Source organism: Schistocerca nitens, chromosome 6 (genome assembly GCF_023898315.1).
Source record: "Schistocerca nitens isolate TAMUIC-IGC-003100 chromosome 6, iqSchNite1.1, whole genome shotgun sequence".
Taxonomy (NCBI): Eukaryota; Metazoa; Arthropoda; class Insecta; order Orthoptera; family Acrididae; genus Schistocerca; species Schistocerca nitens.
This window is the reverse complement of record NC_064619.1, coordinates 224,360,350-224,384,791: the sequence shown is the minus strand read 5'-3', so window position 1 is coordinate 224,384,791 and position 24,442 is coordinate 224,360,350. Positions and strand designations below refer to the sequence as shown.

At 41.5% G+C, this 24,442-nt stretch overlaps 2 non-coding genes across 2 annotated transcripts; both read left to right on the top strand.

Annotated features, from left to right (window-relative positions):
- The first annotated feature begins 22,900 nt into the window (after positions 1–22,900).
- Trnas-cga (transfer RNA serine (anticodon CGA)) lies at positions 22,901–22,975 on the top strand. The gene has a single exon. It is a non-coding gene; the product is annotated as a tRNA-Ser (tRNA).
- A 225-nt stretch (positions 22,976–23,200) lies between these two features.
- On the top strand, positions 23,201–23,275 carry Trnas-cga (transfer RNA serine (anticodon CGA)). The gene has a single exon. It is a non-coding gene; the product is annotated as a tRNA-Ser (tRNA).
- Positions 23,276–24,442: the final 1,167 nt, after the last annotated feature.

Sequence of the window (24,442 nt, the reverse complement as noted above, 5' to 3'; positions counted from 1 at the left end):
TTATCCTCTATAATTTTACCACCTATAGCTCTCTCCAAAACTATGGTAAAACGGGTCTACTTTAACACCTTTTAAATGCGAAACATTGAAGCAAGTAATCCAGAAATCTATGCAGCTTTATTATGAGAAAAAGATAATTACATCAGACAACAAAATAAAAATTATGTGGGATATAGTGAAGACAGAGACAAGTCGGGCAAAAAAGGAAGAGGAACAGATAGCTCTAAAAATAAATGAGACAGTGGTAACAAGTGCATGTAGTGTTGCAAACCTCTTAAACAAGTACCGTATTTACTCGAATCTAAGCCGCACTTTTTTTCCAGGTTTTTTGTAATTCAAAAAACTGCCTGCGGCTTAGAATTGAGTGCAAAGTAAGCGGAAGTTCTGAAAAATGTTGGTAGGTGCCACCACAACTAACTTCTACTGTCAAATATATGTAGCGCTACACAGGCATGCTTTGCAGACACAAAGATAAATACTGGCGCCAAAACCTCTGCGTCAGTAAATAAATTTAAAAAAAAGGTGGAAGACGAGCTTTTTTCTCCGCTCCGAGTTTCGGCCACTGCATTTTCGTACATTATCCAACGAAGTAAATACAAATTCCGTATTGTTCATCTTCGAATGTAGCAGCATTTCAATGTCCTACGAAAATTTGACTGGCCAGACTGTTTGGGATGTTTGTCAATATGGCCAACTCTACGTTCTGAATTTTTTCCTTCCTGTGAGAAGAGATGGTTGCTAATAGGAACTTTTATGAACTGTGAATCACATGCAGTATTCTCTTCATCATAAGAATAATACGAATATAAACATTTTGCCATGTATTGTTTCGTGTTTGTTGCTATCTCATTTAAATCCTGTCTGCCTAATGAACTACGAAACTAGAGGGAGATAACAGCAAACGTGGAAGAATATACGCATCATGCCATGTTTATATTCGTATTATTCTTATGCCTAATAGTGATACAGTCAGAAATGAAGCATGGAAATTGACTAGATTTTTAAATCTAAGATGACTCTAATTTCTGTGCAGAATGATATGTACTAAAAGAGGTGTCTGCAAAGATTTTGAAACGAAGAAAAATTTCCACTAAACTCTCATGCAGAACTTCTATCATACGCAGTATATTATTTGGTTCTTGTTGATCATTATCAAAGAAAGCAGCAGTGTAAGTAACAACAAATAGCAGTCTCTTGCCATTGTTTCGCTAATGAGACGATTCCTCTCTCTTTTTTTTTTAAGCGGCGGTAGCGTGCACAAAAGCAAGCCATGCCGCAAGTGGCAACAGGCTGTAAACACTCATTATCAGAATGCAGCAAACAGTGCATGACACAGTACAGTAATTCATTTTCAGCTTAGAGTGATGTAAACACCTATAACAAAGAGAACGGTGCTTATCAGATCAAAGAAAAATAAGCAATCAATTTAAACCAGATGAAGTATGTAAAAAAGAAAGGGTACCCGTATAAATACGGACGGAGCGCCTGACGCATAGCAATGGCTACCTGGTAAAGCTTAACTGCTAAGCTTACGACTCGAACCAAACTACTGTAGCTGTATCGTTATTCATTCGACCTAAATTGTGTCTCGTCTAACAATGGACTGACTTTGTTTCGATTTGGAGGTGCGGCCTAAAACTTTTCTCTCCCCTTGAATTTCGAGTCTAAGGTGTGGCTTAGATTTGGGAAATTTTTTTTCCCTTGATTTCGAGTCTCATTTTTCAAGTGCGGCTTAGATTCGAGTGCGGTTTAGATTCGAGTAAATACGGTACTTTGTTTCTGTTACTGACAGCTTGGGATTATCAGGTTCAGTAAACAGTGCAGTGGAATATCTGAGACCAGTCTTGACAACTAACTTTAGTAAAATGGAAATAACATTCACATCTCCCAGAGAAGTAGCATCCATCATAAATTCCTTAAAATCAGTGTATTCTAGTGGTTATGATAACATATCAACGAGTGCTCATGTGAGTTGAGTCCTATCTTAAGCTACTTTTGTAATCAATCTCTTATTAGCAGAACATTTCCAGACTGTCTAAAATATGCTGAAGTCAAGCCCCTTTACAAGAAGATGGATAGAGAGATACTGTCAGACTATTGATCAATTTCACTTTTGCTGGCTTTTACAAAATTATTTGAAAAGGTTGTGTTCAAGTGTATTCTTAAGCATCTGACTCTAAATAATTTATTGTCCAAGTCACAGTTCAGGTTCCTTAAGGATTCCGATATAGAGAAGTCTATTTACACAAACAGTGGGACTGTACTTAATTCATTAGATAACAAATTAGAGGCTACTGGCATTTTCCATGACCTGTCAAAAGCCTTTGACTCTGTGAATCACAGCATTCTCTTAAGTAAATTAGAATATTGTAGTGTCCCTGGTAGTGCAGTAAAGTGGTTCGAGTCTTATCTAAGTAAAAGGAAACAAAGGATGTCATTGCATAATACTTGAGAAGTAAGCAATCAGTCTTCATCTGATTGGGAATTAATTACATGTGGTGTTCCTCATGGTTCCATCTTGGGTCCACTGCTTTTTCTTGTGTACAGTAATGACCTCTCGTCTGTTACATTGCCAGATTCTAAGTTTAGTTTGTTTGTAGATGATACAAACATTACAGTAAATAGTACGTCAAGTACAGATTTAAGAAAGGCTGCTAATAGAATTTTCACTGGCATTAATAAATGGTTGAAAGCTAGTTCACTGTCACTAAATGATGAAAATACCCACTATATACAGTTCAGAAACTGTAAGAGATTTCCTTCCAGAACTTGTATAACATTTGAAGACATGCCGATTGAAGAGGTTGACAGTGTCAAATTTTTGGGTTTACAACTTGACAATAAATTCAGTTGGGAAGGGCATACCACAGAATTGCTGAAGCCCCTAAACAAGTCATATTTTCAGCGAGAATGATGTCATATGTAAGAGATATAAACATAAAAAAACATGCATACTTTGCTTACTTTCATTCTAGTATGTCATATGGGATCATGTTGTGGGGTAACTCATCAAACCAAGCTAAAGTTTTTAGCCTGTAATAAGACACATTCATGGTGTAAGTTCAAGAACGCCATGTAGAAACCTGTTCAAGTAACTTGGTATTCTAACCACTGCTTCTCGGTATATTTATTCCGTAATGAAATTTGTTGCAAGTAATGTGTGTCTATTTCCAACCAATAGCTCATTACATGAAGACTTACCTTTATCCAGAAAGGGGTCCAATATTCAGGAATACACATTCTCAATAAAATGCCAGCAACCATTAAAAACTTGGTTTCAGATAAAGCACAGTTTGAAAAGAATGTTAAAGATTTTTTGATATGCCACTACTTCTACTCTATAGATGAAATATCTTAACAAGGACTGTTAGACCAGCTTAAGTAAAAATGTGTGCTAGATTTCAGTTTTGACAGCACTTGGTCACAACGGTCAAGATTCGGTATTTTGTGTGTATTAATTAAGGTAAATATTAGCAGTTCCAGTTTACTGTACTGTATACACATATTTTGACAATCTGACAAATGAGCAGGGTAGTGAGTATTATATTCAAATGTTTTATGTTATACTTTCTGACTTGTTCACACCTGTGACAATCATCTCATTTTTGGGTGTATGGAATGAAAACTGAATCTAATCTGTGTCTTTTTATCTGGCTCGTTCAGATTATCATCATGAGAATTTTTCAAAGAAATTCTATGTTGTGATGTAGTTCATATGAAAATTAAAAAATATGAAAAAAAGTTATTTTTTTGGATGTTGAAATAACCCCGTATTTGGGGCTACTTGATGAAAACCTTGCTTTATTTCATTTGAAAATAAGTTCTGTACTTAAAGGCTGCTCATGTTACCCCAGAATAAAGTAGAAACATGCTTCTTGGGTACATTTTAATTATTCTCAGAAATCGTTTAATCAACATTTAAAGTAGCTAAACAAACACAATAGCCATAAATAATGAATTTGACCACAACACCATTGATAAAATTTTATCTAAAAAGATGAAGAAGTAAACCAGGTCCCTAATATCCCCAATGAAAAACACAGACAAACAGGAAAAGAAATTGTGCAGATTACCTTTTATAGGGAAAACATCAAATAGCATAAGTAACATCTTGAAGGCAAAAGGTTTCTCTGTGTTTTTCTATGTCCCTCAGACAATTGGTGGTTTTTTGTTCAATTTAAAAGAGAAACAACGAGCTATCACAAAAAGTGGGGTTTATAAAATCACATGCCAGGAGTGTCAGTCTTACTACATTGGACAGACAGGAAGGTCAATCTGTACCGGGCTTAAGGGACACCACAGAAACTGGAGATTGAGGAAGCCTGATTCTGCCTTTGCAGAACATTGCCTGAACAATAACCACAAATACACAATAGATGTACAAGTCCTACACACAGAGGAAAAGGGGGCCAAACTCAACTAATTAGTAGTTTTAGAAATTAAATTAAAAAAAGCAGATGTGTATATTGCCACAACTACTATTAAACGACTAAACCCAATTCCATTATTCATCTCATTTAGATGAGATCACAACCCCAGGATAGAAGCAAAACTTTGGGCTCCAGTCCATCATAGTTAAAAACATCTTAGCTGATGCATAACTTTAGTCCGGTCATTGTAGAATAATTGGTGAGTGTGTAATAATCGATTCAATTTGTTAAAAAAATGGTCATTGATGTAAGTGTACATTAAGCTGTGGATCAATACCTAAGTAGTTGAGATTATCTTTGCCTCGATCATCGTTGGGAATCAGTAATGTACTTGAAAATGCGATAACATTAATAATGTTGATTCATTTAAAGCTTTACATGTATTGAACAAACAAAAATAATAATGAGGATTAAACACACTTGAAATAAATCGAAAGAAAGTTGTAATACATAAATGTCAAATGAAGTCAAATTACTGAAAATAAATCAAAATACTAAAACTCATTAATATTAGGAAACTGTTCAAAGAACTAATATCTAAGCGCCATTAAATGCAGGCACATTGGTGCTCTTTTTGTGATTTGCACTCTGGTATGTAGGCTTAATCCTAGTCACTATTGCCCAAAATTTCATCATATGAATTCTCACAATGGGGGCAGCTGTAGCACAGTTCAGTACTTCCACCACTCCATGTGCCGCAAATCTGTCCCAGGCATTTTACACATTCAATCCAATCACATTTGCTTCTATAATATTTCCAGTTTATGTGGCAAATACTGTATGTAAATGGTTGGCAGTTCTGCGACTTACACAAACTGGTCTATATTTGTGAAGATTTTGAGCTCTTGAGGATGAAAGTCATTTTGGCAGGATAATGTCAATGTTGACACACAAAACCTCAGAGGAGGTTCGATTTCAATCTCCTGCACTTACATAGCAGATGCATTTTTTCCTGGTGCTACCTTGTTTCCGTGCTTTTGTGTCTTCTCACAATATCTTCAGTGTTCCTTCAACAGTTGTACCAAACTCTTATTTAAATGTCTTTGTATGTCCTTACTGTCACTATCTAATCCATCAAGAATTCTTTTCAGCACCTCAGTAGGGTTTGGTGAAGACTGGTCATTAGCTTTAAACGCATACTAACTTTTTCCTCTTGTCGTTATGAAATACAACCAGAATACCTGCCCTCCTTTTACCATTGGTCCAGAATTTCTCTCCATTTCCTTTTCATTGGGCAATTACGCAACATTGAGGGGTTATATGAGACGTGTTGCATTTGGTGGGAATGGAATGATACAAATTTTGCCATACCTGCTTGTGTCAATCATTACAGGAGAAAAGTGGCTAGCAAGACTGTCTCGTAATAACACCATTGTGTCTTCAGGATCACAGGTGGCTTCAACAAGTGGCAACAAAATTTTAAAGAACCGTGTTAGGAAGAGGTTCACATCAAACAAACCACTTGGGTTGCTGGCATATTTTATAGCAGCTGGTCCACCTTCAGTCCAGTTGTCATACAGATTCTGTGTCTTATACACAACCATAGGAGTAAGTAGATCTTCATATGTGTCCCCGCATACTATCGGGCTAATTGAACATTGGGAGTGCTCTTTTACCTTTTCTACCCTTTTCATGTTTCTAGGAAGCACAATCTTTCTAGACCCAGGATTGTCTGTAATGTTGGTCTCATCATAATTGCAGAGATATGTGTTTTCACTTCCAGAAGAACAAGTTCAGAATTACTAAAGAAGTTCAAAATGTCTTTAAAATTGACAGGATCTAGACTGCTTTATATTGGAAGTGATTCTAATGGACAGGTTGTTTCAAGCTATGATGGATCAAGGAAATCTGAATCAGGAGCATTCTCTTTGAAGAAAGGTAACTACTGTTCCCTGTTCATCAAGGTAGTTTTTGACAACATCCCTAACGTCTATCCGCATAGGCGAACTCCCCACTTTGCTGCCATGGCAAGAGTTTCCGCTATGATAGCTTCTTCAGTTTTGCTCAAAACTGTCGGATGCTCAGCAGACGCAATATTCCTTCCAAACAACCTCCTTATGAGCTTTGGCCAACAAGCTCTGAATTTTATTGCATCCGCCCTCTCTGACATCCCCTCATTAAAGGCATCTCTGGCATTTTTAAAATTGGCATTTGGTCTTGACCCCGGATTTTCTTCACATCTTACCATTTTTGATGATTAATTACCTGTATCAATGAAAACCATACTTTAATTATGTAAGAAAATTAATAGGTGCCAAATAATATATATAAAATTACTATAGGTTGGCACGTCCAAGTAGCCCTGTGGTGTGCAAGTAGTCTTGTTTTACAATAATTCATATCTCAGAATGTGTCCTATCAACTGATCCCTCCTTTTAGTCAAGTTGTGCCACAAATTTCTTTTCTCCTTTTTAGTTATGATCTTGAGCTGTCTTCTGAAGGCACCCCATTATAAAAGTTTCTGTTCTTGTTTGAATTGCTTATCGAAAAGATTGTAACTTTGCGAAGTCGCGTTTAGGCTTAAATTTTGTAAACGTGTTTGTTTCTTGTTTCACGGTAATTTGACTAGTTTCTCAGTAACAAATAAGTAAACTAGCGTAAATAGTGTATAACTTCATTGTTTTAATACAATTTCAGAAAAACAGCATAACTTTATATCAGAAACTGCTTATATACATTTGTTTATAGGCCTAATTCTCGTAACGTTTTTGGAGAATCAAACTTAAAGTATCTCGTTTAATTGTCCTTTTTTCATTCCATCGAGTGAAATATATAATAAATAGCATATACCTTCATTGTTTTAATACAGATCTCAGAAAAACAGCGGAATTTTAAATCAGAAACTTGCTTATATACATTTGTGAATAGGCTTAATTATTGTAACGTCTTTTTTGATTTTCGGTAATTTAATTGATTTATTATAGCTAAAGTATTATTTTTGCCATGAGTGAGACGTGCCTGACTTTCGGTGGAATTGTTAGTTCCGGGTTTTGGTATGATGGATGCTGTAGTTTTTTTCATTGGGGGGACTGCAGTGGTGTGGGTGTCGGGAAAGTGGATCAGGCTCATCAGTGGTTAAGTAGGATTTGCAGCAGAGATAGGAGGATAGTGGAACAGGAGGGGAAAATTGCTGCCCTTCAGGCTGAGCTAGATCAGGCTAGGGAAGATCTGGACAGGTTAAGGAGGGAGAAGGGCAAAGAGAGGTGGGAAGTGGCAACAGGTAACACAAGGAACAGGCCTAGAACTAAGTCTGACAGTTTTGTGGTGAATGTCAAAAATAAGTTTGACCTGTTGCTTCAGTTAGAAACTGATGAGCCTCAAGCAGAGATAGGTGTAGACAGGACACAACAAACTTTCAATAGGAAATTGAAAAAGAACGTAGGAAAGTCATCAAAAAGGAAGAAAGTTTTGTTGTTAGTCAGTTCTCATGCCAGAGGTGTAGGCCAACTTCTGCAGGAGGAATTAGGACCAGAATACCAGGTCACAAATTTTGTCAAACCAAATGCTAGTCTGGATCAGGTGACAGATGATTTAGGTTCACTCTGTAAAGGATTTACCAGGGAAGACACCATGGTTATTGTGGGCGGGCCAGGGAACAGTATCGACAGAGATCCTGGGTACAGAATAGAGTGTGACCTGGTAAAGATTGCGTCAGCATCAAGACACACCAATGTTGAATTTGTATCTGTCCTAAGATGCCATGATCAGCCTCATTTGAACTCTTCTGTTGGGAGAGTTAATTTGGAGTTGGAACGCCTGCTTGGGTTGGGTGCAGGGGCTCATATTGGTGTGGTTCCTGTTGATTCTCAACAGGAAAGGGAAGGGTAGACTGTCTGGGATATTCGCAGGAAATTTAAGGGGGGGGGGGGCACTGCCATGAATGGTAAAATACCTGTGGTTACAGGTGTTGGAAAGAAATTAAACAGCACAATTCTAGCACATTGGATCACCAATCACAGCTGTCAATTATAAATTTTCACCAATCACCAGAAATTTTATCTCCACCAAGTTGTATCTCAGTCCTAGGTAATTGCATTGATGAATTAAAGTCACCCAACCCAGTTGACATAATCTGCCTCTCTGAATACCATGTGACCACTGGTATAGGAACTAGGCCTAAGCACAATGAGAAACTCAGACAGGAGAGTACTGCAAATGTTAGAATAAGGAAAGGTTCTCATAAAAGTATAATTAAAAATAATGTAACTATACTTCATCAAAATATTGGGAGTTTAAAGAATAAAATAGATGAGCTTCTGGTTTGTTTAGAAGATTTAGAAGCTCAGGATGAAATAGATATACTATGCCTGTCTGAGCATCACATTGTTACTGATATGGATAAGGTAAATGTAAGTGGATATAAGCTCTCTGCACATGTAATTAGAGAAAATATGGAGAAAGGAGGAGTTGCCATATATGTCAAAAGTTATCATTGTGCAAAAAGTATAGAAACAAAAAAGTTTTGTGTAGAGAAACATATAGAAGCATGTGCCTGTGAGCTTAAATTAAATAAAGGCACATTTATAATTGTAACTGTATATAGGTCCCCATCGGGAAATTTTCATCTATTTCTGAAAAATTTGGACTCCTTGTTGTGCTATCTGTCAGACAGGGGGAAGCAAATTATTATTTGTGGGGACTTCAATGTAGATTCTCTGAAAGAGGATAATAGAAAAAATGACCTTGAAGTATTACTCGGTTCTTTCAATTTGACACCCATTATTGATTTTCCTACTCAGGTGGTAAAGGATAGCAGCTCACTGATAGATAACTTCTTTATAGACCAAGTTAAGTTTAACCAGATAAATGCTCAGCCTGTTGAGAATGGTCTTTGTGATCATGGTGCACAGCTAGTGACAATATATGATATAGCTCCATTCAGCAGTACTAAACAGTCCTCCAAAGTAGTACGTTCAGTCAATGATTTAACAATTGCAAATTTCAGGGAAAGCCTACAGCAGTTAGACTGGGATGAGGTGTACCATGAACCTGATGCCAATTTAAAATATAATTTATTTCATGACATTTTTGTAAATGCATTTGAAAACTGCTTCCTCAAGAAAATAGTAAATATACTCGTAAGAAACCATGTAACAAACCATGGCTTACTAAGGGTATAAAAATATCTTGTAACCGGAAAAGGGAAATGTATCTGACAGCAAGAAAGAGTAGTGACCCAGAAACTATCAAACATTATAAAAACTACTGTGCTATATTAAGAAAAGTTATTAAAAAATCCAGAAGTATGTGTATCATGTCTGAAATCAGCAACTCTGATAATAAAATTAAAACAATTTGGAATATTATTAGAAGAGAAACAGGTCAAGCAAGAGCACAGGAAGACAGTATTACCATCAAATTGAATGAAAACTTTACGAACAAAAAGTCAGAAGTTGAAAATATTTTTAATAATCATTTTCTAAATGTTGTGGATATAGTAGGATCCAGGTGTTCATTAGAATATGCTAGGCAGTTAATGGAAGAGGCCATACCTATGCAATTTGATACAATTGAAATCTCACCCATTTCTCACCAATTAGGAAAATAATAAACTTGCTTAAAAGCAAAAACTCACATGGAATGGATGGCATTTCCAGCAAAATACTAAAAGCTTGTTCTCAACAGATAAGTAAGATTCTCAGCCACCTGTGTAATACTTCTCTGGAACAGGGCATTTTCCCCGATAGACTGAAATACGATATTGTTACACCTTTGCATAAAAAAGGGGATAGATCTGATGTCAACAATTACTGTCCAATCTCCCTTCTAACAGCTTTATCCAAAATTTTTGAGAAAGTAATGTATTCAAGAGTAGCTTCACATATCTGTAAAAATGAAGTACTAACAAAATGTCAGTTTGGTTTCCAGAAAGGTTTTTCAACAGAAAATGCCATATATGCTTTCACCAATCAAATTTTGAATGATCTGAATAACCGAACACCATCCATTGGGATTTTTTGTGATCTCTCAAAGCCTTTTGATTGTGTAAATCATGAAATTCTGCTAGACAAGCTCAAGTATTGTGGCATGAGTGGGACAGTGCACAAATGGTTTAATTGTACCTAACCGGAAGAGTGCAGAAAGTTGAAATAAGCAGTTCTCATAATATGCAAAGATCAGCACATTCCTCAAACTGGGGAACTATGAAGAATGGGGTTCCACAAGGGTCGGTCTTGAGTCCTTTGTTGTTCATAATATATATTAATGACTTGCCATTCTATATTCATGAAGAGGCAAAGTTGGTTCTCTTTGCTGATGATACAAGTATAGCAATCACACCTGACAAACAAGAATTAACTGATGAAATTGTCAATAATGTCTTTCAGAAAATTACTAAGTGGTTCCTTGTAAACGGACTCTCACTGAATTTTGATAAGACACAGTACATACAGTTCCGTACAGTAAATGGTATGACGCCATTAATAAATATAGACTTTAAACAGAAGCATATAACTAAGGTAGAATATTCAAAATTTTTAGGTGTGTCCATTGATGAGAGATTAAATTGGAAGAAACACATTGATGATCTGCTGAAACGTTTGAGTTCAGCTACTTATGCAATAAGGGTCATTGCACATTTTGGTGATAAACATCTTAGTAAATTAGCTTACTACACCTATTTTCACTCATTGCTTGTATATGGCATCATATTTTGGGGTAATTCATCGCTGAGGCATAAAGTATTTATTGCACAAAAGTGTGTAATCAGAATAATAGCTGGAGTCCACCCAATATCATCCTGCAGACATTTATTTAAGGATCTAGGGATATTCACAGTAGCTTCTCAGTATATATACTCACTTATGAAATTTGTTATGAACAACCAAACCCAATTCAAAAGTAATAGCAGTGTGCATAACTACAATACTAGGAGAAAGGATGCTCTTCACTATTCAAGATTAAATCTAACTCTGGCACAGAAAGGGGTGAATTATACTGCCACTAAAGTCTTTGGTCACTTACCAAATAGTATCAAAAGTCTGACAGACAACCAACAAGTATTTAAGAAGAAATTAAAAGAATTTCTGAATGACAACTCCTTCTACTTCATAGAGGAATTTTTAGATATAAATTAAGAAAAAAAAATTATAAAAAAATTAAAAAGAAACTAAAAATAAAAAAGTTGTTATATTAACTTAATTATGTTGTTATGAATATAGTAGAGGGACACATTCCACGTGGGAAAAATATATCTAAAAACAAAGATGATGTGACTTACCAAACGAAGCGCTGGCAGGTCGATAGACACACAAACTAACGCACACAAACACACAAAATTCAAGCTTTCACAACAAACTGTTGCCTCATCAGGAAAGAGGGAAGGAGAGGGACAGACGAAAGGATGTGGGCTTTAAGGGAGAGGGTAAGGAGTCATTCCAATCCCGGGAGCGGAAAGACTTACCTTAGGGGGAAAAAGGACGGGTATACACTCGCACACACACACACACACATATCCATCCACACATGTACAGACACAAGCAGACATATTTAAAGACAAAGAGTTTGGGCAGAGATGTCAGTCGAGGCGGAAGTGCAGAGGCAAAGATGTTGTTGAATGACAGGTGAGGTATGAGTGGCAGCAACTTGAAATTAGCGGAGATTGAGGCCTGGTGGGTAACGGGAAGAGAGGATATATTTAAGAGCAAGTTCCCATCTCCGGAGTTTGGATAGGTTGGTGTTAGTGGGAAGTATCCAGATAACCCAGACGGTGTAACACTGTGCCAAGATGTGCTGGCCGTGCACCAAGGCATGTTTAGCCACAGGGTGATCCTCATTACCAACAAACACTGTCTCCCTGTGTCCATTCATGCGAATGGACAGTTTGTTGCTGGTCATTCCCACATAGAATGCGTCACAGTGTAGGCAGGTCAGTTGGTAAATCACGTGGGTGCTTTCACGCATGGCTCTGCCTTTGATCCTGTACACCTTCCGGGTTACAGGACTGGAGTAGGTGGTGGTGGGAGGGTGCATGGGACAGGTTTTACACTGGGGGCAGTTACAAGGGTAGGAGCCAGAGGGTAGGGTAGGTGGTTTGGGGATTTCATAGGGATGAACTAACAGGTTACGAAGGTTAGGTGGACGGCGGAAAGACACTCTTGGTGGAGTGGGGAGGATTTCATGAAGGATGGATCTCATTTCAGGGCAGGATTTGAGGAAGTCGTATCCCTGCTGGAGAGCCACATTCAGAGTCTGATCCAGTCCCGGAAAGTATCCTGTCACAAGTGGGGCACTTTTGTGGTTCTTCTGTGGGAGGTTCTGGGTTTGATGGGATGAGGAAGTGGCTCTGGTTATTTGCTTCTGTACCAGGTTGGGAGGGTAGTTGTGGGATGCGAAAGCTGTTGTCAGGTTGTTGGTGTATTGGTTCAGGGATTCCGGACTGGAGCAGATTCATTTGCCACGAAGACCTAGGCTGTAGGGAAGGGGCCGTTTGATGTGGAATGGGTGGCAGCTGTCATAATGGAGGTACTGTTGCTTGTTGGTGGGTTTGATGTGGACGGACGTGTGAAGCTGGCCATTGGACAGATGGAGGTCAACGTAAAGGAAACTGGCGTGGGATTTGGAGTGGGACCACGTGAATCTGATGAAACCAAAGGAGTTGAGGTTGGAGAGGAAATTCTGGAGTTCTTCTTCACTGTGAGTCCAGATCATGAAGATGTCATCAATAAATCTGTACCAAACTTTGGGTTGGCAGACCTGGGTAACCAAGAAGGCTTCCTCTAAGCGACCCATGAATGGGTTGGCGTACGAGGGGGCCATCCTGGTACCCATGGCTGTTCCCTTTAATTGTTGGTATGTCTGGCCTTCAAAAGTGAAGAAGTTGTGGGTCAGGATGAAGCTGGCTAAGGTAATGAGGAAAGAGGTTTTAGGTAGGGTGGCAGGTGATCGGCGTGAAAGGAAGTGCTCCATCGCAGCGAGGCCCTGGACGTGCGGAATATTTGTGTATAAGGAAGTAGCATCAATGGTTACAAGGATGGTTTCCGGGGGTAACAGACTGGGTAAGGATTCTATTTGGGAATGACCAGCAACAAACTGTCCATTCGCATGAATGGACACAGGCATACAGTGTTTGTTGCTAAACATGCCTTGGTGCACGGCCAGCACATCTTGGCACAGTGTTACACCGTCCGGGTTATCTGGATACTTCCCACTAACACCAACCTATCCGAACTCCGGAGATGGGAACTTGCTCTTCAATATATCCTCTCTTCCTGTTACCCACCAGGCCTCAATCTCCGCTAATTTCAAGTTGCCGCCACTCATACCTCACCTGTCATTCAACAACATCTTTGCCTCTGCACTTCCGCCTCGACTGACATCTCTGCCCAAACTCTTTGTCTTTAAATATGTCTGCTTGTGTCTGTATATGTGTGGATGGATACGTGTGTGTGTGCGAGTGTATACCCGTCCTTTCTCCCCCTAAGGTAAGTCTTTCCGCTCCCGGGATTGGAATGACTCCTTACCCTCTCCCTTAAAGCCCACATCCTTTCGTCTTTCCCTCTCCTTCCCTCTTTCCTGATGAGGCAACAGTTTGTTGTGAAAGCTTAAATTTTGTGTGGTTGTGTGCGTTAGTTTGTGTGTCTATCGACCTGCCAGCACTTCGTTTGGTAAGTCACATCATCTTTGTTTTTAGATATATTTTTCCCACGTGGAATGTTTCCCTCTATTATATTCATATCATTAATTTGAACCCAACAATTACGTTTGTGATTGTCACTGTTGCATTTCGAAATCTTTTCTGTCGTCTTATTTTCTCTTTCTGTTTTTGCCAGTAGTTTCACTTTGTATTCACCTTCTCCTTTTTAGCGTAATCCACTATACTATTTTATCCTGCCTATATACACTCAATAATACGTAACCCACTTCCTTACCATAAACAACTACCGCTGCTATAAAATCCACCGTTTCTAGTTCACAAACAGTTCCTTTCACCTATTGAACAACCATTTCGGCTAGTTCTAATAACTTTCGCTTTATTTCCTTTTTTCCCACATCACTGATAACTTTTAGCCGCTTCCCACAGGTTTTAACGTCATTATTTCTTCGTCAGAAAAATTGTTAGCTTCATTTTCATAATCGGCCACCACAAAACCACTCCTTTTAATACATTTACACGCAGTTTTTTCGAAATTTTCCCGAATTTCTCCGTCCATTAACGTGTTTTGGCGGCAACACAACCACCTAACCTTTGTGCACATCGTTGTCTACCAACCAAAAAAAATGGTTCAAATGGCTCTGAGCACTATGGGACTCAACTGTTGTGGTCATAAGTCCCCTAGAACTTAGAACTACTTAAACCTAACTAACCTAAGGACAGCACACAACACCCAGCCATCACGAGGCAGAGAAAATCCCTGACCCCGCCGGGAATCGAACCCGGGCGTGGGAAGCGAGAACGCTACCGCACGACCACGAGATGCGGACGTCTACCAACCCAAGTCCAACATAGCCCAGCTGTAACCAACACTTATTCGCCTTTTTTTCACACCAGATCTCCAGTTACTTTCCAGTTCACCTTTATCTATCCCCATATATTTCTATTTTCGTTTTCATATCAGCCTCATGTTACACTTTCCACCTTCTAATACCATGTCACCCTCACAACACCCCCACAACGACCCCATTAAGTTTTATTTACATTCCCTCCGCAAACATGCCTTCACCCTAGCCAGATTACGCTCCCATATTCTATTTTCTCAGGCTTGTCTGACATTTGGCATTACCTCCAAAGGCCTCACACTTAAAGTCCCCATCTCTGGCTGCAATCCTTCTTTCCATCCGTCCCTATACCAGTTCAAAACTGAACAATCCATTGCCCTCACCCACCTAATCCTTCACCTACACATCAACTCAGCCAATGAACACACCCGTCAACTCCTATCCTTAATAAAAGTCCTCAGTCTTTCCTCTCCCACATCCACACTGGCTGTTCAGAGCATCCTCCTACAGGCCAACCGCAAATTAGAACAGCATGCCACCCTCCACCTCAAAAAACTATCCAATCTCCTGGTTTCCCACCTCCAGAAAGGCAACTCACTCACCCTTCACAACCTTTCCAGCAAACCTCAACCTCCTCTAATTGCCCACAAACCCAGTCTCTCCCATCTACTCAATCTCCCACTTCCAGCTCCACTCCCTCCAAAACCTCAAAATTCCAATCAACACAATCTGGAACCACAACACCATAATTCAGTAGTTAACCTTTCCTCCAAACCTCTCTCCCAATCCAAAACCCCTGTCCTATCCAAAGGCCTCACCTTCAGCCCCACTCCCAGATTCAACCAAACAGCCCTCGTCAAAGATTTACTGTCCTACACTCGTACTCTCTGCTGGAAATATCACTTTGCCACGAAGAAAAATGATCCTAATCCTACTCCTAATGATCCAACTCCCCAAGACACTATCCAACTTGAACCCTGCCTGGAACAGTTCCGTCCTCCATCACAGCGGGACCCACCTCCTCTTCCTCAAAATCACCCTCTCCAAACCTTCCAGGAATTTCTGACTTACAGCCTTGCCTCTCAATCCTTCTTAAAAAACCTTAATCCTACTCCCAACATCACCACTGCTGAAGCCCAGGCTATCCGTGATCTGAAGGCCAACCGATCCATCGTCATTCTTCCGGCGGACAAGGGTTCCACGACCGTGGTACTTGATCGTCGGGAGTATGTGGCTGAGGGACTGCGTCAGCTTTCAGACAACACCACATACAACGTTTGCCAATGTCCAGGCGGAGCTTCAAGGAATCCTCAGAACCTTAGGCCCCCTGCAAAACCTTTCACCTGACTCCATCAACCTCCTGACCCCACCAACATCCCGCACCCCTACCTTCTACCATCTTCCTAAAATTCACAAATCCAATCATCCTGGCCGCCCCATTGTAGCTGGTTACCAAGCCCCCACAGAACGTATCTCTGCCTACGTAGATCAACACCTTCAACCCATTACATGCAGTCTCCCATCCTTCATCAAAGACACCAACCACTTTCTCGAATGCCTGGAATCCTTACCCAATCTGTTACCCCCGGAAACCATCCTTGTAACCACTGATGCCACTTCCTTATACACAAATATTCCGCACGTCCAGGGCCTCGCTGCGATGGAGCACTTCCTTTCATGCCGATCACCTGCCACCCTACCTAAAACCTCTTTCCTCATTACCTTAGCCAGCTTCATCCTGACCCACAACTTCTTCACTTTTGAAGGCCAGACATACCAACAATTAAAGGGAACAGCCATGGGTACCAGGATGGTCCCCTCGTACGCCAACCTATTCATGGGTCGCTTAGAGGAAGCCTTCTTGGTTACCCAGGTCTGCCAACCCAAAGTTTGGTACAGATTTATTGATGACATCTTCATGATCTGGACTCACAGTGAAGAAGAACTCCAGAATTTCCTCTCCAACCTCAACTCCTTTGGTTTCATCAGATTCACGTGGTCCCACTCCAAATCCCACGCCACTTTCCTTGACATTGACCTCCATCTGTCCAATGGCCAGCTTCACACGTCCGTCCACATCAAACCAACCAACAAGCAACAGTACCTCCATTATGACAGCTGCCACCCATTCCACATCAAACGGCCCCTTCCCTACAGCCTAGGTCTTTGTGGCAACCGAATCTGCTCCAGTCCGGAATCCCTGAACCAATACACCAACAACCTGACAACAGCTTTCGCATCCCACAACTACCCTCCCGACCTGGTACAGAAGCAAATAACCAGAGCCACTTCCTCATTCCCTCAAACCCAGAACATCCCACAGAAGAACCACAAAAGTGCCCCACTTGTGACAGGATACTTTCCGGGACTAGACCAGACTCTGAATGTGGCTCTCCAGCAGGGATACGACTTCCTCAAATCCTGCTCTGAAATGTGATCCATCCTTCATGAAATCCTCCCCACTCCACCAAGAGTGTCTTTCCGCCGTTCACCTAACCTTCGTAACCTGTTAGTTCATCCCTATGAATTCCCCAAACCACCTACCCTACCCTCTGGCTCCTACCCTTGTAACTGCCCCCGGTGTAAAACCTGTCCCATGCACCCTCCCACCACCACCTACTCCAGTCCTGTAACCCGGAAGGTGTACACGATCAAAGGCAGAGCCACGTGTGAAAGCACCCACGTGATTTACCAACTGACCTGCCTACACTGTGACGCATTCTATGTGGGAATGACCAGCAACAAACTGTCCATTCGCATGAATGGACACAGGGAGACAGTGTTTGTTGGTAATGAGGATCACCCTGTGGCTAAACATGCCTTGGTGCACGGCCAGCACATCTTGGCACAGTGTTACACCATCCGGCTTATCTGGATACTTCCCACTAACACCAACCTATCCGAACTCCAGAGATGGGAACATGCTCTTAAATATATCCTCTCTTCCCGTTACCCACCAGGCCTCAATCTCCGCTAATTTCAAGTTGCCGCCACTCATACCTCACCTGTCATTCAACAACATCTTTGCCTCTGCACTTCCGCCTCAACTGACATCTCTGCCCAAACTCTTTGTCTTTAAATATGTCTGCTTGTGTCTGTACATGTGTGGATGGATATGTGTGTGTGTGTGTGTGTGCGAGTGTATACCCGTCCTTTTTCCCCCTAAGGTAAGTCTTTCCGCTCCCGGGATTGGAATGACTCCTTACCCTCTCCCTTAAAGCCCACATCCTTTCGTCTGTCCCTCTCCTTCCCTCTTTCCTGATGAGGCAACAGTTTGTTGCGAAAGCTTGAATTTTGTGTGTATGTGTGCGTTAGTTTGTGTGTCTATCGACCTGCCAGCGCTTAGTTTGGTAAGTCATATCATCTTTGTTTTTAGATATATAATTATGTTGTTAAATTAACTTAATTACATCATGTATTGGAAAATTTGACTCGTTCCACATCATTACGAAATATCGTATTCATGATCCATGGAACTAGTATTAATCTAATCTAATCTTATTCTCCATGTTTCACATCCATGCAAGGCTACACTCGGGACAAATACTTCCAGGGGGGGGAGGGGTATCTTTGGGTTGGACACAGTCCCATAGTTTGAGTTTTTCATTTCGAAGAATGTGTGTTTGGTTTCCATGGCAGTTCCATTTTGCAACATTAATGACTTAACTGTCTTGTATTTGGATCTGTTTACCCCTGGGTTCAGATGGGCTGCATATGTAGTTATAAAAATTCATTTGAAACAAAGGTCCGTGCCTCTCTTCTGGCGTGTCTAGCTCAATTCTGCATGTCCTGTGGAATGCAATTAAGATAGTGTTGGACAGATTGGTGGTACCTGAGGAGATTACCCCTGTCTTATTGAGCCATTGGGCTTCAGCCCTGACAGCTCTCTGCATCTATGTGATTATTTTAAGGCCTTTAATAATCAGTCCATCATTGATACTTTTCCCATTCTCCACCTGGAAGACTTGTTAGACACATTACAAAATGATGTCTGTTATATTAAGTTTGATTTGTTGGAGGCATGCTTACAGTTGTCACTGCACCCATAATCATGGGAACTGTTTGTATGTAGCACACCCTTTGGTCTCTATAGATGTATAACAGACTGCCGTTTGGTATTTATAATGCACCAGTGGTCTTCTGGCATTACTTGGAGCTGCTGAGAAAGGACATTCCTTTGCGCTGCAATTATTTAGGTGACATCACAGTGACAGGGGCCTCAAGTGATGAACACCTTCAGAACTTGCAGTCTTTGTTTCCTTGATTAATCAAAACTGACCTCAAATATAGCCTCCACAAATGTAAGTTTTTCCAGCAGCCTGCTGAGTAGCAAACAGGGCATCCATCATACCAGGCAGCATGTCCATGCCATAGAAAACAGTCCCAGGCCCCAGAATCACAAGGAACTGCAACACTTTATGGGACAAATTAGCTATTATGGCCATTTCATTCCCCATGTTGCAAAACTGTCCTACCAGCTCAATCATTTGTATAAAATAGAGCGCAATGCAGCTTTTCTGCATTAAGACAAGCCCTCCATTGAGAACTGTGCATCGTCCCATTTTCACAACAGAAGCCCCTTCTTCTTGCCACAGATGCCTCTCAGCATGGTGTAAGAATGGTCCTGTCACAGAAGGAGCCTGATGGTTCTGGATATAGTATTGCGTTTGTGCCCAAGATGATCGATACTGCTCAACTCATCTACTTCCAGATTGAAAAGGAGGTATTAGGCATCATTTATGATGTTAAGAAATTTCACATCCATCTATATGGTGTCAAATTCCAGCTGCTGACTGACCACAAGCCATTACTCACATTGTTTGGACCATGTTCTAGCCATGACATCATCTATAAGCTAACCAGCCACCATTCGAGCACTGTTGCTTTGTCCTGGCTTCCAGTGGGCTGTGATCTGGACTTTGACATCCAGAAAGTGTTATTTTTCAGCTGGATCCGTATGATGCTAGATTCATTGTGGCCCAGACAAGAGCAGACCCTATTCTTGGCACTGTGACTGAGTGGGTTAAGCATGGATACACATCACGTCTCTCAGCAAAGGAACATGTTCGACTCAAGATGTTAACTGGAAAAACCAGCTCTCCCTCTGTGATACTCTTCCCCTGCTGCAGATGGAATGTAACAGCCTTTGGTCATTATTCCCCTGCCTCTGTGCCCCAGCGTCCACTGGGGCATGTCCTGCATGAAACAGCTGGCGCACTGCCACTAGCCAGCCATCGACAAGGACATTTAGACCATGGTCTAGTCTTACACTGTGTGTGCCCTGGGGATGCCTCCACATAGATTCACTGGTCCTTTATTGCATCAGATGTTGTTGGTTGTGGTATACTCGTACTTCAAATTTCCATGTATCCACCACATAGTCTCCACATCAACAGCAAACATGATCAAGCCCCTTTTGAATATCTTTGCTGTTGAGGGCCATCCACAAGCCATCATTTCACAAGGAATCCCTTGAGTCCAAAGTCACAAGTTCAATCTTTAGTAATGCTCATTTGAAAGTGCTGTGTTAACAATTATGACAGGAAAAATATTAACTGCTAGTGACTCAACATGTGCATCAAGAGAGTGACAGAAAATGACTGTCCAGGAGGTGCAGCAATCAACCTTCTAAGAGATGTATGTATTACACTTCACAAAATGGATATTGTCAGCATTCAAGGAATATTCAGAACAAACCATTAACTTGCTCCTTGAAGACTAAATGAAAAATGGTGTGCCACAGTGATCACAAAGGTTCGCACTGTCAAAATCAATGGAACAGGGTGATGCGCTCTTTATATTGTTGTTGTTGTTGTGATCTTCAGTCCAGAGAGTGGTTTGATGCAGCCCTCCATGCTACTCTATCCTGTACAAGCTTCTTCATCTCCAAGTAACCACCGCAACCTGCATCCTTCTGAATCTGCTTAGTGTATTCATCTCTTGGTCTCCCTCTACAATTTTTGCTCTCCGTGCTGCCCTCCAGTACTAAATTGGTGATCTCTTTATGCCTCAGAAAATGTCCTACCAACCAATCCCTTCTTCTAGTCAAGTTGTGCCACAAATTCCTCTTCTCCTCAACTGTATTCAGTACCTCCTACCCATCTAATCTTCAACATTCTTCTGTAGCACCACATTTTGGAAATGTCTATTCTCTTCTTGTCTAAACTAGTTATCATACATGTTTCACTTCCATACATGGCTACACTCCACACAAATACTTTCAGAAAAGACTTCCTGACACTCAAATCTAGACTCTATATTAATAAATTTCTCTTCTTCAGAAACGCTTTCCTTGCTAGTGCCAGTCTGCACTTTATATCCTCTCTGCTTCGACCATCATCAGTTATTTTGCTCACCAAATAGCGAAACTCATCTACTGCTTTAACTGTCTCATTTCCTAATCTAATTCCTTCAGCATCATCTAATTTAATTTGACTACATTCCATTATCCTCATTTTGCTTTTGTTGATTTTCATCTTATATCCTCCTCTCAAAACACTGTCCATTCCGTTCAACTGCTCTTCCAGGCCCTTTCCTGTTTCTGACAGAATTACTATGTCATGGGCAAACCTCAAAGTTTTTATTTCTTCTCCATTGATTTTAATAACTACTCCAAATTTTTCTTTTGTTTTCTTTACTGCTTGCTCAATATACAGATTGAATAACATTGGCAATAGGCTACAACTCTGTCTCACTCCCTTCCCAGCGACTGCTTCCCTTTCAAGCTCCTCAACTCTTATAACTGCCATTTGGTTTCTGTACAAATCATAAATAGCCTTTTTCTCACTGTATTTGAACCCGGCCACCTTAAGAATTTGAAAGAGAGTATTCCAGTCAACATTGTCAAAGGCCTTCTCTAAGTCTACAAATGCTATAAATGTAGGTTTGCATATCCTTAACCTGTATTCTAAGGTAAGTCGAAGGGTCAGTATTGCCTCATGTGTTCCTACATTTCTATGGAATCCAAACTGATCCTCCCTGAGGTCAGCTTCTACCAGTTTGTCCACTCATCTGTGAACAATTCATGTTAGTATTTTGCAGCCACGACTTATTAAACTGATAGTTCAGTAATTTTCACACCTATCAACAGCTGCTTTCTTTGGGATTGGAATTATTGTATTTAACCATACAGTAAAGCTGCATGCCCTTGGGAAAAACTATGGCTGTAGTTTCCCCTTGCTTTCAGCTGTTCACAGTACCAGTACAGCAAGGCCATTTTGGTTAATGTTACAATGCCAGATCAGTCAACCATCCAGACTGTTTCCCCTGCAACCTGCAACTACTTAAAAGGCTGCTGCCCGTCTTCAGGAACCACACATTCGTCTGGCCTCTCAACAGGTACCCCTCCATTGTGGTTGCACCTACGGTATGGCTATCTGTATCCTGGCAGATTAAAACTGTGCGCCCGACCGAGACTCGAACTCGAGACCTTTGACTTTCACGGGCAAGTGCTCTACCAACTGAGCTACCGAAGCACGACTCACGCCCGGTCTCACAGCTCTACTTCTGCCAGTATCTCGTCTCCTACCCTCCAAACTTTACAGAAGCTCTCCTGCGAACCTTGCAGAACTAACACTCCTGAAAGAAAGGATATTGCGGAGCCATGTCTCCGCAACATCCTTTCTTTCAGGAGTGCTAGTTCTGCAAGGTTCGCAGGAGAGCTTCTGTAAAGTTTGGAAGGTAGGAGACGAGATACTGGCAGAAGTAGAGCTGTGAGACCGGGCGTGAGTCGTGCTTCGGTAGCTCAGTTGGTAGAGCACTTGCCCGCGAAAGGCAAAGGTCCCGAGTTCGAGTCTCGGTCGGGCGAACAGTTTTAATCTGCCAGGAAGTTTCATATCAGCGCGCACTCCGCTGCAGAGTGAAAATCTCATTCTGGAAACATCCCCCAGGCTGTGGCTAAGCCATGTCTCTGCAATATCCTTTCTTTCAGGAGTGCTAGTTCTGCAAGGTTCGCAGGAGAGCTTCTGTAAAGTTTGGAAGGTAGGAGACGAGATACTGGCAGAAGTAGAGCTGTGAGACCGGGCGTGAGTCGTGCTTCGGTAGCTCAGTTGGTAGAGCACTTGCCCGCGAAAGGCAAAGGTCCCGAGTTCGAGTCTCGGTCGGGCGCACAGTTTTAATCTGCCAGGAAGTTTCATATCAGCGCGCACTCCGCTGCAGAGTGAAAATCTCATTCTGGAAACATCCCCCAGGCTGTGGCTAAGCCATGTCTCCGCAATATCCTTTCTTTCAGGAGTGCTAGTTCTGCAAGGTTCGCAGGAGAGCTTCTGTAAAGTTTGGAAGGTAGGAGACGAGATACTGGCAGAAGTAGAGCTGTGAGACCGGGCGTGAGTCGTGCTTCGGTAGCTCAGTTGGTAGAGCACTTGCCCGCGAAAGGCAAAGGTCCCGAGTTCGAGTCTCGGTCGGGCGCACAGTTTTAATCTGCCAGGAAGTTTCATATCAGCGCGCACTCCGCTGCAGAGTGAAAATCTCATTCTGGAAACATCCCCCAGGCTGTGGCTAAGCCATGTCTCCGCAATATCCTTTCTTTCAGGAGTGCTAGTTCTGCAAGGTTCGCAGGAGAGCTTCTGTAAAGTTTGGAAGGTAGGAGACGAGATACTGGCAGAAGTAGAGCTGTGAGACCGGGCATGAGTCGTGCTTCGGTAGCTCAGTTGGTAAAGCACTTGCCCGCGAAAGGCAAAGGTCCCGAGTTCGAGTCTCGGTCGGGCGCACAGTTTTAATCTGCCAGGAAGTTTCATATCAGCGCGCACTCCGCTGCAGAGTGAAAATCTCATTCTGGAAACATCCCCCAGGCTGTGGCTAAGCCATGTCTCCGCAATATCCTTTCTTTCAGGAGTGCTAGTTCTGCAAGGTTCGCAGGAGAGCTTCTGTAAAGTTTGGAAGGTAGGAGACGAGATACTGGCAGAAGTAGAGCTGTGAGACCGGGCGTGAGTCGTGCTTCGGTAGCTCAGTTGGTAGAGCACTTGCCCGCGAAAGGCAAAGGTCCCGAGTTCGAGTCTCGGTCGGGCGAACAGTTTTAATCTGCCAGGAAGTTTCATATCAGCGCACACTCCGCTGCAGAGTGAAAATCTCATTCTGGAAACATCCCCCAGGCTGTGGCTAAGCCATGTCTCCACAATATCCTTTCTTTCAGGAGTGCTAGTTCTGCAAGGTTCGCAGGAGAGCTTCTGTAAAGTTTGGAAGGTAGGAGACGAGATACTGGCAGAAGTAGAGCTGTGAGACCGGGCGTGAGTCATGCTTTGGTAGCTCAGTTGGTAGAGCACTTGCCCGCGAAAGGCAAAGGTCCCGAGTTCGAGTCTCGGTTGGGCGCACAGTTTTAATCTGCCAGGAAGTTTCATATCAGTGCACACTCCACTGCAGAGTGAAAATCTCATTCTGGAGGCTATCTGTATCGTTGAGGCACATCTTCCAATTATGTAGCACTGTTTCTCTTGAAAGCACTGTAATTTATATAGTGCACAATTTGACTTGCATAATGTTGTAGATCACTATCATGCACATCCTGTGCATTGTATTGAGCATCCTTGAAATGTGCAAACACCAGTTTTTATAGCAAGTATGCCTTTCCCTCACTTGAA